Source organism: Sciurus vulgaris (genome assembly GCF_902686455.1).
Source record: "Sciurus vulgaris genome assembly, chromosome: X".
Lineage (NCBI taxonomy): Eukaryota > Metazoa > Chordata > Mammalia > Rodentia > Sciuridae > Sciurus > Sciurus vulgaris.
In genome coordinates, this window is record NC_136471.1 from 39,424,561 (window position 1) to 39,437,808 (window position 13,248).

The following is a 13,248-nucleotide window of genomic DNA, read 5'->3' on the forward strand; positions in this document are numbered from 1 at the left end:
TAGCTTTGGTAAGAACATCATAATTTATGAATGTGCAAAATTGAATGTGGTAATTGTTGTTCTCTGTGTTGGTCTTTACAAATGACATGTTGCATGGTATTGGGCTAGGAGTTATTCAAAGCAAGTGAAATTGACATGGTCCAGGCTCCCTGGAAACTTATTTACTAAGGCAGGAGCTTACTCAGCTGATTTCAGCAAATATGCCACACTTCCTTCTGCATTTTCCTTTGCTGAATTTCTGATCAGGATCCTACAACTTGCATTAGTGTTGTTTGACTTCCTGGGGCATGGATAGTGCTGAGTGTTAAAACCCACAATCACACCAAGTCATTTTTTCCACACTTCACAGTATTTTAAGAATCACCTTTTCTTACATTCCATTCCATTTCCTTTGCCTTTGCCATTGTTGAGTATTTCTTTAACACACAGGTAGTTAGGAGCTGTTTCCTTAAAAACAAAATCTACCTTCAAATTGCCCAATTTATTGCAGCCTTCATAATGTTGTGGTCATTTTGATGCTGGACACATTGTTAAGGAACAAGTGCCCATATAGAGGTTACAAGAAATTCGATATTAAGGTTTTGGTAATTAACAAGACAAAGAGCAATCTCTCTAAGGCAGAATCTGAAAGAATAAGTCACTGTTTAGGGACAAATAGGAAATAGAAGAGAGAGAAAGCCAGGTTGGAGTCAATCCAGAAATTGGTTATCTGTAAAAACCAGTAACTCTTTCCCATTGGGGAAATAAAAATCATTAATTTCTTAGTATATTAAAGGCTGGAACTATTCCTTTATAGATCTTTACTATAATGAACATTCCACTCACAGTATGTGCTGGATAAGAATTAGAGGGTGATAAGGATGTGGCAATAATGATAACACTGAATTCTACCATCTGTCAAAACTTATAAATTTGTGAGGGCTCATTTCTATGCTTTTCCCTCACAAATATTCCATATTTTCTAAGATTTTGTTTTTAATACAAGGTCTGGGCATGCCATATGGGAAGAATTAAGTTGAAATATGGTCTTTTAAATGTGATACTACCTTAAATGTCAGTAGTTCTAAAGGTCGGGTGATATTCCCACCTAGGGGCCATTTGGCCATGTCAGCAGACATTTTTGATTATCACAACTGCAGGGAGTGGGAGCAGGCAAATTGCAGCTGATGAATGGAGGAAAGGAGTGTTGCTAAACATACTATAATATGCAACATAGCACTCATGGCAAGGAATCATTTGGTCTGAAATGTCAATAGTGTCAAGGTTTAGAGACCCTGCTTAATAAGAATGGAAACCCACTCTCTAGGTTCCTCATATAACTCTTTACATCTATGATTCTACACTAAATTCTGATCTACATTACCATTTACCAATATGGTCAAGGCTGAAAGAAGAGAAAAAGTGTACCTGAATCACTAAGTTTCAATTCCATTTTGACAGTTAATTCTAGTCAGCATTTGAATAGGCCAGACCATGTGAGTAAACCTACCCTAAAGGATAGGTAGATCTAGGCTTAAATTATTCAGATTGTTGCTTCCATTTTTGGCTTTGAACCACTTTTACAGACATGGTATCTGGTTGCAATCTACTCTTGAAGAGGGAGATAGACATATACTCTTAGCTACCAAGTGGAAAACCAGAATATTTCCACATCTACAGAAAAGGTAAGCCACCCACCCTCAAGGCTAACAAGCAACCCAGGCAAAGCAATAGGAAATCCTCTTGTAGGCTTGTTCTGGAATTTTTATAGTAATATATGTTATTTGTATGGTGCTTTTAACTATTGAAAGGGCTTTATATATCCTTGATCTGAGCATATTAAAGGACAGGAAGAAGGTTTGAGATATTTTGGTCTTATCCACCAACAACAGAGAAACACCAAAATTTAGAAGCACGCATAATTCCCATAAGTTAAAGACAATTGCACTGTATATAGAGCCTTCAAAGGAAACAACTCACAAGAACAGGGCTTTCTTTCTCCCTGAGCATTGATTGCTCCTGGTTACATCCTGGGCTTGGAGTGGAAGCCTCAGCTGAACTACAAATTGGTCAGAGACAGGGATGCCCCCAAAGTCTCCTCTACAGCCAAAATAACCTATTCAGCCCTCATGTCAGATGAGGGATAGATTTAATTACAACATAGATCTCTCTTGTTTGTATATCAGAGTTTGCTGGGTCACAGTAAAACTGCCTTTGAATGTGAGAAAGGCAGAAAAGTTTCAGAGTGAAGTCATTTTTTTTTCAGTCACTCCTTTGTCCAGTTTTTAGAAACACTCTCTGAAGTATTTAAACAGTGTGGAGAGGGAAGCTCCATCCTCAACCTGCCCCCCATCCAGCCATCCCAACGCACAAACTCATAATCCCCCAAGGTAGTACTTTTGTTTTCCCCAGTGCTCTACTCCCTTTCAAAAGCTTAATACTCTCCAGAATATTAGACCACCTCGGGGCTAGAGGATCGAAGAACAGGAAAACTTGTCTTACTTGGTACCCCCGGGGGAGAGTTGTTAGGACCCCCACTAAACATAACTAATGCCAGTTTCAGAGGAACAGCAATGGAAATATCCGGCCATTTAGGCAGGGAAAAGGATCCTGGCTTTTTCCGAAGCTGTACCCAGGATGAAAGTGTGTGCTCAAGGCGTTAAGGCGACAACGGGAAGTACAACTGAGCTTTCCTAGAGCTCCGGATTGTTCTGAGAATGGGCTGGGGAAAATAGAGGTTTCAGGTACCAGCCGGGCGTCCAGAAAAGCAGAGCCTCACATTCCCTGTTTTCAGAGAGCGATAGCAAGGGAGATAAAAGACAAAGCCGAGATTTGGGCTGTGTGCTGGGCCATGAGATACTGCCAGCTAGCGGACCTAAGAGCCTGCAGGTTGCACGTATAAGTCTCAAGCTTGTGGTGGGGGTGGGAACATTCAGTCCATTTCTGGAGGGTTCAAGAGGGTCGGCATTCTGGGAGCCAGGGTAGAAGGTGAGAGATGCGAGTGGAGATGTGCCTCTCATGACGAGAAGGAGCAAAGACCAAAGAGTCGCCCAAGTGTCTAGTAACACCACCCTTCACTCCCCTCCAACACCACTGCCAACACTAAGTAACTTAGCCCCTTATCCTACATTACCACTATCTCTTACTGCTTCAATTTAGGCTGGGTCTTGGGAGAGGACTGTATGGTGAGAGGGTCACCTTTGGGAGAAATAGGTTGCACTGTGGCATTGCATGCGCTAGGTTAAACTAACCGGGGTACGGACAGAAGCCAATCAGTGACGACCCAGGTCAGCCCCTGATGATTTCGGGTCCCACGGTTCCACTGTCCCACCAACTGCCCGTCCGCACTCTTATCAATTCGACTCCCCTTCCCCCAGGATGCTCCGTGGCTGCCAGTGCAGCCTGGCCACCCCCAGCCCAGAGCCAGGGTTGAGTTAAGTGGGCAAGAGGTTACTGCCCAAAGCAGGAGGCACTCAATCCCGGGGGTAAGGTGAGATTCTGCAAGCCAGAAGCCCTTAGGCGCTCCTGTCCGCTCTACCCTCACCGGCGATCAGCCTCCCCTTTCTCCCCTCCCGTCTCTGCCACCACCCAGGGGAGGGGGAGGTCTGGGGAAGCAAACGAACGAAACAGAAAATTCCGTACCGAGGGGGGAGAGATGAGACGGTGGGACAGGGCAGCGGGGGCTGACTTGGGGCTGCGGCTGCAGCTTCCTTCCACCCCTGGCCGCGGAGCTGCAAAGAAGGCAGGAGCTGCTGCCCCTGCAGGCTGCCCCGTCCTCCCTCTTTCCCTCCCCCCTCCTCGCCTCCCCCGCCCCGCCCCACCCGCCCCAGCCAGGAGAGCAAACGAGGCTTCGGCCGGGAACTGGGGGAGGTGAGAGGTGCTTTTGCCAACCAGGACTCATCTCTCTCTCTCTCTCTCTCTCTCTCTCTCTCTCTCTCTCTCTCTCTCTCTCTCTCTCTCTCTCTCTCTCTCTCTCTCTCACACACACACACACACACACACACACACACCGCACATACACATCGCAACCGCGACGGGTTCTCCGCAGCTTGCAGCCACCCCAAAGAGAGGGAGAAAGAGAACAGCAGCAGAAGAAAGGGAAGCTAGGGGCAGACAGAAAGGGGAAAAAGAGCTCAGGGCTGGACATTTTTGGAGCTAGGGGTGGGGAGGAGAAAGAGAGCGCGCCTCCTTGATTTTCCCCTCCCCACCCCTCTTTGCTTTTCTCTCCCCTTCGCTGTATAGCATTTTCCAGAAGCAGCAGCAGAAGGGGACAGAAACCTCTGGTCTAGAAAAGGGATTTGGAGGGGTGGCCGGGACTCCCACCAGCCGATGCCTAACAGCTAGTGCTTGAGTGTGCGTGTAAGAGTGTGAATGCGGTCCTGTCTCTCTCCCTCTCTCTCTCTCTCCCCCGACACCCGCTTCACATCACCGTGTCAGCTATCCCTGTCAGTTTCCCCGTGTCAGTTTCTTCTCTTGCTTTTTGTGTGTGGCTGGCTGCGTGAAGGGAGTGTGAGCATTTGAGGGGGCTCAGGCTGGGTCAGAGAGCCCCAGAAGAAGCGAGCGAGAACGGGGCAGGGGCACGGGTGGAGCAAAGAGTTTCGGGGTGCTGGCGAAGGCAAAAGGTGAGGAGGTCTGGCCAGTCCGGAACTTTGAGAATAACTGAAGAGGGGGAAAGGAAACCAAGGTAGGAGCCAGTACTTGTGCCCCTCTCTGCATCCCGCCCCTTTCCCTGTTCTCACCCGCCCACTCACTTGGCAGCCTCCAGGCCCCCCCGGCTGTCCCAGGCGGCTGCTGTTTTTGCGCCGCGGAGGACCAGTCCAGCAAGGCTGCCGCCGCACCACGCGCTGTGGTCCACGGATACCAGACTACACAGATACGAGGAAACCACTTGGCCCGGGGGTAAGTTGGCAGGCTGCTCGAAGTCGTCGCTTCGCCACATTTGGGGCGATAAGGTGCGGGTTTAATGAAGGTGCTGGGTTGGTTAAACTGGGAGGCGCTGGCTGGCTGATGGGCTGTGAGCTCCAGGTGGTGGGGAGCAGGGAGAGGCCAGCAACAGATTGTTTTGGGACACTGGGCAAGAGAGATGCAACCGGGGCTTTAAGGGTTCTAGGACAAAATGCTGTTGGTGATGATTAAAAGCATCCTTTTTACTGTTACTGCTCTCCTAAACTAGAGGTTTACCATACCACTGCATGAATAATGATTTGCTCCATCCTTGGGTAGATATTAAGCTCCCCCCCCAACCTGCTCCCAGGCCTCCTCAAAATGGGCAAGGGATGGGTGTAGGATAAGGATCCTTGCTCTTTCAACAATAGCAGTCTTCCATCAGAGCCCCTCATTCACCTTCTTTCTGTTTTTGCATCCTTCAAACTTAAGAAAGGGTCAGATTCATTTGCCTGGCTTCCTTAAAAACCCAGGAAATGCAAATGAGTAGGGGGAATCGCTGTGCTCCAAAGTGGACAGCTCCCAATCCTCCCCGACAGGCTTTGACTTGGACAAATGGTCATGATCATGTCCCACATATGCAAGTACTGAACTGAATTCCCAGATCCTGATCTTTATTCATGGTTTCTGAAAATGAGACTGGGAGAAGGTTTTTGGTTTTTGGTTTTGGTTTTTTCCCATAACCAACCTGGCCTCTTTGGGCCATAGTTATGTACGTGGTGATAGCCAAGTGTTTAGGAAGGTTATCACTCCCTTATGGAAGCCTGGTGCTGGGAAACCAGCCCAGAAGACAGGATCTCTGAACTTTACCCGAGTTTATTATATGAGTAGGAGAGACACATACTAATCAATAATACTCCCCTTAGAGACAGCATGTTAGCCATGGCTTCAAATGAGGAATAATTGCTACGTTCATATGGCACCCAGACACACTTTCCTATTGTCATATATTTATCTTCATGGCATTTAGTAGGAATGACATGTTTATATATCAGCATTCATAATTTTCTATTGTTGATTTGTTAGATTTTTTTGATGATCTACAGATGGACTATGTCATGTTTCATTTCTCATAAACTCTGAAAAAGCTGAGATTTAAATGATGTCAAATAGTGCCTTTCATCCAGTCTTTAAAATATGCTTATTCTGAATTGAAAAGCATGGTAATACATTCATATAGTACCAAGTTGATTTCAAAGCAAATGTTTAGCCTGAGATAAAGAAAACACAGGATCCATTTGCGAGACTGAAAGAACTGAATGCCACTTGAAATCTACGTTTTGGTTCCAGGGAGGTGTTATTATCATAAACTTTTAAACCATGTAACTATATATACAGTAGATTTGTGATTGTGTGTGTGTGTGTGTGTGTGTGTGTGTGTGTGTGTGTGTAGTTTTTCAAGGACTCCAATCAACCCCATACAGTTTGGGTTCTGTGATTCTATAGCTGAGGGGGGGATTCGAATTTGTGCTTCCAAAGCATCCAGGCTTTTCTATTGAACTTTCCATTTATTACGATGTTAGTGAAATACAATGAATTGCCTCCTTCCAACTCAGAAAATGAGAGAAACAGATTCTGCATTAAGCGAGACTGTTTATGTTGCATTGGGCAATTTGTTCTAATGCTCACTGCTGAGAGACAGAGCAGAATGGGGATTACTCAAGTAGGATCTGAAAAGGTGTCTATTTTGTTACTGTTTGGGGGGCAATCATAAGCAAATATCTATTTAGGTTAAAATTACACTTTGCCATACATAGCAAAGACAAGATTGCAGACAGATAGGAAAGAAGTAATAGCTTCATGATTGGGGAAGAACTCAAAGTATCAACAGGAATGAAGCTTAAGGTGTAGGTCTTTGCTCTGTTCCAGCTGATGTATCTGGTTGCTGAAATGGGCCACAGCCTATGGTTACTCATAAGACAAGGAGGTTGGCAGGTGCAGGGATTTGGAATCAATGTAGCCCACAGATTCACCTGATTTCAGTGTATGCTTCAGCTTAGTGGCCTGGATCAGATAATATCTACCATCCCTTCCAACTTTAAGAGCTATAATCCTATGTGTCTAGTCATTCTAGAGCTAACAACTAAAACAAGAATGACATGCAGAACCACAGTGTTTAGAGAAGGCCAGATGATGAAATTAGAGATGCAGAAGGGAGAAAGAGAAGAGAAATAGGAGAACCAAAGATGTTTTGAAACACATGGAAGGAAAACTATCCAGGTGTTTGCTTTGACTGGGAATGGAATCGATTCAGAAAATCAACTCATATGTGAAGTACCTTAAAATTGCCTGAAATTTGACTTGTAAACACTGAGTAAACAGTGATAGAATTCCTTAGAACCAGGGAATCGGGAACCTTGGAGTGCGTTTTCAGTGTTGTTATCTCATTTCACATTTTAGCATATTGAATTCCAATCTACAAACCATTCAGGTGCTTAATTATCAAATGAATATTTCAAATGTGCCACACTATTTCCCTCAAGCCTGCTGCCAAATATTCTAATTTGTTTTTTGCCATGATTCCGTAACTGAAGGAGAAGAACCAAAGAAGCATTTCTGTCTGCTTTCCCTCCACCAAATGTTCATGTTTTCAGATGAGTACACTAAGCCATTCAGATAGATGCCTTCTGCTAGCTAGTGGGGGAAAAGGGAGGACAAGGTCTCTCTCCTCAAGGTGCCCTACGCCCCAAGATGCCACCAACTAATCTGGCTCAGTGATTTTCTAGGTTTCCAAGGAGGAGTATGACTAAGTTTTCAGCCTGCAGACGGAATTGATGCTCCATTCTAGGCTATAGTTGCAGCTAATCGACTCCAGATCAGGGCTAAACTGAGGCTAGCCATCATGTCCAGAGCTTAGTAACTGATGTATCTATATTGTCATGCTTTCTAAAACTCATGAAGCTTTCCTCCTGTGAATGGGCCCCTCAAACTGTCCAGTGAGACCAGCAGACCTATCCTGCCAACAAGGAATGATTCTGGAATGATTCAACTGTTGTCTCCTAAACAAACATGTACATCATCCTCAACTGAGTGAGAACAGATGATTTTAAAATTAAAAGCCGGTGAGGTCAAACAAAACTTGTAGTCACTGGGTCAAGGAAATTCTGCAAGTTCCCTAGGTTTAGTTCTCCTTTACCCATTGAGGAGATGGCTCTTGGATGCCAGTGCAATTACCACAGCTTTTTGCCGTAGGAGAGGCAAAGAAAAAATGATGGTGAGAAAGCAAGGAGCTTGGCAGAGTCCAATCCCCTTTCACCTAGAGAGAACCTAAGACTCAGGAAGTAGAAATAGCTTGCCTAAATCTAGCTTGACAAAGGCAAAGCCAGAATCCAGGACTGTCTATTGGTACAAAATAAATTTTCTAAAGCTCTCTGGCTATCATTCCAATAAATTTAGAAAAATCAAAAACCAAGTTTACCAAGATCATAACCTTCTAATTCCATTTAATGTTTATATTTGCATGTTTATATTACATGTTATTGCCATACTCTGTCATTCACCTTCTCACCCACCACCTCTCTTCAATACACACAAACATGCACACACAAACACCTATCTTGCTAGCTAAGAAAGCATGACATATTCCAACATATGCCTACAGCTAGTATGTTCAGGTGGAGGTCAGAATTAAACATGACAAAATTTTAGCTGTTCATATTTATGTAGCTGATCTGGCTTATACTACCAATAACAAGACTCCTAGAAATCCCAGTCTCTGATGCTCCTTAGTAGTTTTGGGGAATGAAACCTGGTAGAATACAATGACTTTGTCTCTTGCTTTCTGTTCTCAGTCTCAGAATCAACACCTTCAAATGCATATGTGTGTGTACATGCCTGTGTGTGAGTATGGGTGTGCACAAACATACACATTTCCTGAAAAATTAAAACAAAGGAAATAGAAGACAAGGCAGATGATTTTTATATCAGAAATGAGAAGATGAAAAGTTTGCAGGAGTGTCATAGTCACTTGCCTCTATTATTTACTCTTGCTTAGTTTCCATTAATCCTACCACAATTTCTTTTAGGATCTAAGGAAATAGGCCAATGCAAACATGTCTACTTTAGTCCAAGGAGCTCCAGTGGCACAATACATTAGGGTGCAGTGTTTATGGAGCAAATGTACCTGCCAGGATGATACGAAGAACTTCCATATTATAGCAAGGACATCGCTGACTTAGAAAAGAGACTCCTCTGAGAGCTATCTGTAAATGCAGAATCTCAGGCCCTTCTCCAGACCTACTAAGTTAGAATCTGCTTTTAATGAAGCCCTCCAGTGATTCATATTCATAGCAAAGTCCAAGAAGCAGTTGGCTAGAAATTACTCAAAAAAAGCATGTGAAAGTCATTTGAAAATAAACAATTACCTACTAGGGATGTAGGGACAAGTCATGTGGTTTATCACTTAAAAATAAAAATACAAGCTTTCCCTGTGTCTGCTTCTCTTATTAGCCAGTGTAAAGGACTTAAGGGTAGGTAAGAGAGTTCATTCAAGAGAAGTCAGACTGAAGGATTGTTCTGTTTGCCAAAAGAACCAGGGTTTGGGAACTCTCACAGACCTAAATTCAAACCCTGGCTGTGCTGACAAATTACTAGCTGTGTAAACATGTACACAGTACTCTGGTGCTTTGTGTTTGAGCCTCAGATTCCCCATGAGTAAAATAGGATTAATAACAGCATTCACTCATGTTGAGTTGTTACGAAACATATATGAGACACTATAAGGCACTAGCATATAATGAACAATCAATAAATAGAAAATATTATTATAATTCATGGTTTGGTCAATAACTTTGTTTTCTAGAAAACTAGCCACTGGGTGAGATATCTAAGGACACCAAGCATCTATTTCTAATTGTTGTGAATCACACTGGGTTTTCCACAGAGAGAAGAAAGATGTACAACAGTAACATATATTTGAACATAATGGAAACCTCCAAACAAACATCGTTTAGAAAGAATTAAAGGTGCCCATGATAAAATCCCTTCATGGAACTAGACTGAAGTCAGAAGTGGCCCTGTTCTATGAGGTATGCATCAAAATAACCAAAACAGTAGTGAGGAAACACAAGCACTATACACATACCCACACACACACATGAAACAATTCAAGACTAAAATAGCATTCTAGGTTAGGAACTAAATATTACTGATTTTCTGACCTGATAACAATCTGTAAAATGGGTGAATAGTACCTCCTACCTCATAGGATAGATGTGAGATAATTTGGGTAAAATAAATGATGTAGGTAAAGGCACAGCAGAGAAACTCAATAAATATTTTTTTAATTTGGCCCAATGATCCCTAAGTCAGATCCACAGAAGGGGCAAAATAATATATATATATATATATATATATATATATATATATATATATATGTATATTTAAGCTTCAGTGATTTTTTTTCTCCAGGAAGTAATGACTTGCTATTAGATAAGAAATACTTTACCATGTACCATGTCAACACATTATATAAAGGCCAGCTCGACAGCAACTGTTAATATCTAGACTATTTGGTTGTATGCCAAATATTTTATATGCATTATAGCATTTAAGCTCTCACAACAACCCTATAGAGTAAGTATATTATTGTTCTTGTTTTACAGATGAAACGGTAGCTAAAGCTCAAAAAATGAAGGTGAAAAAATTTGGTAACTCCTACCTTATTCCAAACAATAGTGTTTTCTACCTACTCAATTTTCTAGTCTTTAAAATATGATGGAGGTACAGTATTTCCAATTCCAATAATTCTATATGTTTAATATATTATATAAATTCTAATAAAATCACTAGGCACTTGCTTCTATAAAGACTTATTGATTGGCATACGAAATCTGAGCAGCCTGACGGCAAAGACACAGAGACAGACACACAACCTCTGGGTTCCAGTCCTTTGGCATGTTTGAAACCTCCAGCTTCTATTGGAACTGAGGTTGCCCAACATGCATTGATTTTCAAAAGGATTAGATTAGTGTAGCATCAATATTCATAGACAATAGACATTGCTAATTTCTAGTATTTCTGCAATCCCCCTAAATAAATAATAGCAAGTACTATCAATTTTTTAACATCTTTATATTAGTTTTCTATTGCTCTCAAATTAAATTATCACATACTTATTAACCTAGTACTGTCTAGGTATAAATTTAAAACCATACAAGTTTATTATTGCTATAGTTCTCTTGGTCAAAAGTTGGACATAGTGATCACTTGGCAATCGAGGTGTCAACAGGACTGCATTCCCTTTGGAAGTTCTAGGGGAGAATCCATTTCCTTTTTTATTCAGGTTGTTGGTATAATTCACTTTCTTGAGGTTGTGGAACTGAAGTCCCCTTTGCTTTGTGGGCAGTCAGCTGAGAGCTGTTATTAGCTTTGAAAAGCCACCTACATTCCTTAGTTCCTCTGCTTTGAAGCCAGCAAGGGCCAGTTGAATGCTTCACACACTTTCCATTTCTTATGACACATCTACCTTTCCAATTCTATTATTCCTTTCTCTTCTGTTTTTTTAATTTTTAATTAAAACATGATATTTATATATATTTACAAGGTAGATGTGATGTTTTTAGTCACGTATACATTGGATATTTATCAATTCAAGGTGATTAATGTATCTATCACCTTAAACTTTTATCATTTTCTTATGGAAAGTATATTCAAAATTCTCTTTTCTAACTGTTTTGAAATACATAATGCATTATTGTTAATTATATTCACTCATGCGAGTGTGTGCATGCATGTGTATATGTGTGCCCTTACATTGGGTCCCCCCAGAAAACCCAAGATAATATCCCCATTCAAAGTCAGCTAATTATAAACCTTAATTCTATCTGAAAAATCTCTGTTGCCACATAATATAACATATGTACAACTAATGGGGATAAGGATATTGACATATTTAGGAGAGCATTTCATACCTACTATAATCTATGTGGTGAGTGCTACAAACCATGACCTTTTTTTCCCCCAGTGCTGGGGATCATCTAACTCAGGGCCTCACTTATGTTAGGCAAACACTCTACCTCTGAACTTCATTTCCAGCATCGAATACATGATCTTAAATTATTTCCACTACAGTCTAGATGATGTACATTATTCCCATTAACAGATGAAATAGCATGAGACAAATGAAGCAGCATGCCTAATAATGTACAGCTAGTAAATGGCACAGGCAGAATTGGAACATAGTGCTCTCTTCCTCAAAATCTTGCATTTCCTCCCTTGGCCTACATTATATTGCCTCCTCATTATCAGAAAGCTCTTTGGTTATAATCTTTGTTTTCCTTCTGGTTATTTGGCAATACTGTATTCCCCCATCATGGCTTTACTTTCCATGGTTTCAATTACCCATGGTGAACCTGAGTCTGAAAATATTAAATGGAAAATTCCAGAAATTCATAAATTTTAAATTTGTGCACCATTCTGAGTAGCATGAAGAAATCACGTGCAGTTTTCTCTGTCCTACCCAGGATGTGATTCATCCCTTTATCTAGCATAGCCACAACATATGCACTCTCCACCTGTTAGTCACTTAGCAATTGTGGTCATCAGATTAACCATTCTGGCATCACAGTGCTTGTGTTCAAGGAACCCTTATATATTAGTCTAACACTGCCTCACAGTGCCTACATCATTCATATCACTTCATCTTATCACATAAGCATTATTTATTTCATCCCATATCGCCACAAGAAGAAAGGTGAAACAATACACTAAGATATTTTGAGAAAGACCTTATTCACATAACTTGGATTACAATATATTGTTCGTTGTTCTACTTCTTTATTAGAGATTGTTGTTAATTTTTTCTGTGCCTAATTTATAAAATAAAATTGATCATAGGTATGTATGTATGGGTAAAAACATAGTATATATGTAGTTTGGTACTATCAATGGTTTAAGGCATCCAGCAGATGTCTTGGAATGTATCCCCCCATGGACAAGGGGAGACTGCTGCATTTTGTTTTGTGTTTTTCTTATTCATTTAAGATTTTAATAGGAAATTTATGTCCATGGTTCTAAAGTCAAAATGTATGAAAGGGTATTCGATTTTTAAAAACTTGCTCCCACTGTTTCCCATATGTGTGGTTGCCACCACTCTAGTCCTGTTTGATTTCTTTCCCTCTAGAACTTCTAAATGAAAATATAAGCCACTATGAATAGGTATATAGAAAAATATTCATGTTATAACAAAACTTCCCACACTACAACTGAAGTCCATGTTGTCCTTTAATTACATTTTACTATAGTGCAACTTTGGAAGAACTAACATCCACATTAAGGCACAGATCTTTGGACCAATCAGTAATCCAAACTACTGGTGACTTCACA

General features: G+C 41.4%; 1 protein-coding gene across 1 annotated transcript in view; it reads left to right on the top strand.

Annotated features, from left to right (window-relative positions):
• The first annotated feature begins 4,760 nt into the window (after positions 1–4,760).
• Positions 4,761–13,248, top strand: part of TRPC5 (transient receptor potential cation channel subfamily C member 5) — a 273,683-nt gene continuing 265,195 nt past the window's right edge. The window contains exon 1 of the mRNA XM_079124842.1: positions 4,761–4,878. The gene's annotated coding sequence lies outside the window, so the exon portion shown is untranslated. The remainder of the gene's footprint in view (positions 4,879–13,248) is intronic.